Consider the following 3,191-nt stretch of genomic DNA (forward strand, 5'->3'; position numbering starts at 1 on the left):
TGTTGTGTTTACTTATTTATAGAGTGTGGCTTCACAAAGTGTGTGTACCAGGAAAACATTTGCATACTGCCAGTTTTAAAATAACCATCTTTTATGTGCATTTGGTGACTGAATATTAATGCATAATAAAAAGTACAGTACAGTGCTCTATTTAATTCTTTTAGATGAATTAGTGCCAGAGCAATGAATATTTTATGGATGCAGTAGTTTTAATTGACCTTCTTTGAAATAGTATTATCAGTGATATTAAAATGTATGCTCTCTCTTTTTATACAAATTATTTTCTTTATATGCATTATATTTAATTTTAAATATAATGCATACTTTATACTGCTTGACCAAAACAAATGAAAGCTATCGTTTTAAAAGTTTTTACAGAAACAAAATATACATAAAAAGCTCACACAAAATTACTAACATATGGAATTCATGTACTGTACTTAATTGCAAAAATATAAGTACTATTCCATAACACCCATTAAATGTTTTACTTCATTTTTCAAACATATGAATCTTTGAAACCAACTGAACTTGACAGTGTCTTGGATATTTTTGTATAAGGCTTTTATCTTCGCTGTGGTTTTCACACAAAAATTATTTGCAATCCAAGGTTAAACACAAGTTTGTTGTAGAACTAGTGACTTCTGTTGTCCATGTCAGTCTTATTGAACATTTCCATTGTGTTGAACATAATTAAGGCGTTGCTAGTTTGTGCTGAAATGTTAAAATAAAGTGGCATTGTAAACTATTGTTGTTTTTCGTAACATGGTGGTGTACAGCACTCTTTTGTGTAATGTGGTGTACATCACCGTAGTTTTAGTAACACAGTGGTGGTGTACATCACTGTTATTTTTGTAATGTGGTGGTGTACATCACTGTTGTTTTTGTAATGTGGTGGTGTACATCACTGTTTTGAGTAATGTGGTAGTGTACATCACTTGTTTTGTAACATGGTGGTGGTGTACATGAATGTGTAACATAGTGGTGTACGTCACTTGTTTTTGTAACAAGGTGGTGGCGTACATCACTGTAGCTTGTAAAATAGTGGTGTTGCACATCACTGTTTTTTAATTATTGCTATGAAATACAAACACTGCAGTTTTTTTATGTATTGCTACATTATTCATCACTGTACAGTGGCAATATGAGAATTATGGCTTGGACTGTGTATACTGCTGTGTGTATGCAGTTGATCCTCAGAATATTACATTGCCAACAATTTAAATGGTCAGTAATTCCTGAAGGTTGTTGAGGGACTCACATTTCCTGTGTTTGGGCATTTAGTGATAATCCACCCTGAACTATGATTAATTTTATTCATTGGTTTTGTTATACTGTAATTTGTTATCTCTTGTGCCTGTCTCTTTGTGAATTTGAATTAGGGTGTGAAATGGTATCCACAGATGTTTTAGTGTATTTATAATGTTCTTTGGTGGTGGGACATACCATGTCAATGAAAGAGAATACTTATTGGAACAGTTTTGAGGTGTACGAGTCCAATTGGGGGATTTGAAATTATTTTTGACTACGATGTAATATTCCTTATTTCTTTGGTGCCAGAAACCATGAGACTATGCTGAATAAGGTTGGGGATTCAAATGAATTTTTTCACACATAAAGTAATTAAACTAGTTAGCAATCAAAGTTCCATGTAAATTTGTAAGATGTGAATTTTTTAAATTTTTGGCTCTGTTATTGCTTGAGAGTTATATTTGAAATATATGTTCACTGCTATACATCCAAGTGTAATAAATATTTTGATACAGTGTGCAATAATTTATAACCTTTATTAAATGGGTATTGCCAGTTGGGAAGTGGGATACTTCATAGTTTTGCATTGATTATATTTGTCATGTGGTTTCCACACAGTATCTCGAGAAAGCTACTTCACTTTGGTGATAGTCTCGGTTTCAAATAATTCCTTCAGACATAGCATTTAAGTGTCTTGGAGCAGACTGCACACATTACTGCATAAATTTTGTCTTGTATCCCTCTAATGAGTTTTGAAAACTAAAATACAAACATTCATACAACAGCTTAGGAGTTGGTAGTCTTTTTACGAGTGATTAGACTGCCAATTTGCTCATGAAGAACTTCTCAATATAAAGTGGATTGCCTTGAAAAATAAAAATATCATCTATACCTATATAAGCCCACTTAAATTTTTAATTATTTGCATTTTTCATATTTGCAATGTCCTTATGAGAGAACTATACTGTTTGAAAATCTACATGCAAAACATATATTATCTGTTTAAATTTTTTAATTCATTTTGGGAAGGGAAGGAAGGATCTGCCCTGCTAGGAAAATACTTTTGGTATGCTGCTGTGAATAGGTATACATGGAGCAGACTGGAATAGTTGCCAAGTGTGTATACATGGAGCAGACTGGTACAGTTGCCAAGTGTATATATAACAGTTGCCAGTTGCATATACATGTAGCAGACTGGTATAGTTGCCAAGTGTGTATACATGGAGCAGACTGCTATAGTTGCCAAGTGTGTATGCATGAAGCAGACTAGTACAGTTGCCAAGTGTGTATACATGGAGCACACTAGTACAGTTGCCAAGTGTGTATACATGGAGCAGACTGCTATAGTTGCCAAGTGTGTATGCATAGAGCAGACTGGTACAGATAGTGTTTATGTATAGATTCAATTAGTAAGGCATCAGGTGGTATACATTGAACAGACTAGTGCATGTACCAAATGTGTATACATGCAGCCGACTAGTCTAGTTTAGCTTAGTTCATTTAATATACACCCCAACCCATCCTGTGGGCGGTAGTGGAAAGGGTTACAGGGGCACATAATGGGCTTGGGAACTGAACCCCAAAATTCAATGCACATTGTCACGTCAACATTGCTCAAGACATACCATAAGTAGTCTCTAAATTTAAGCAACTGACATATGTGAAGAGCCAGTGCCATAATTGATGTTTATCCTGCACACCACCCCTTAACCAGTGGGGTAATGGTGTAAAGGTTATAATCACCCAGTTACTACCAACAATTAGCAAACTGGGTATATTAGGCAAAAATTTCGGGTAGCATATCATTTTAAATTAAATCTTTACATATTTCTTGAATATTTGTTACAGAATTGTCTGAATTCACGTATCTTTTTGCACTCCATCACATAGTGTCAGAGGGAATGCGAATAATTTAGTTGACAGTTTATATTTGGTTAGGT

The 3,191-nt window shown here is 34.2% G+C and overlaps 1 protein-coding gene across 6 annotated transcripts in view; it reads left to right on the forward strand.

Annotated features, from left to right (window-relative positions):
- Positions 1 to 1,766, forward strand: part of LOC123760045 (signal peptide peptidase-like 2B) — a 35,971-nt gene extending 34,205 nt beyond the window's left edge. For all 6 annotated transcript variants that reach the window (XR_006773096.2, XM_045745445.2, XM_045745444.2 and 3 more), the window contains one exon: positions 1 to 1,766. This exon is cut by the window's left edge and continues 2,476 nt beyond it. The gene's annotated coding sequence lies outside the window, so the exon portion shown is untranslated.
- Positions 1,767 to 3,191: the final 1,425 nt, after the last annotated feature.

This window comes from Procambarus clarkii, chromosome 16, assembly GCF_040958095.1.
Source record: "Procambarus clarkii isolate CNS0578487 chromosome 16, FALCON_Pclarkii_2.0, whole genome shotgun sequence".
NCBI classification, from domain to species: domain Eukaryota; kingdom Metazoa; phylum Arthropoda; class Malacostraca; order Decapoda; family Cambaridae; genus Procambarus; species Procambarus clarkii.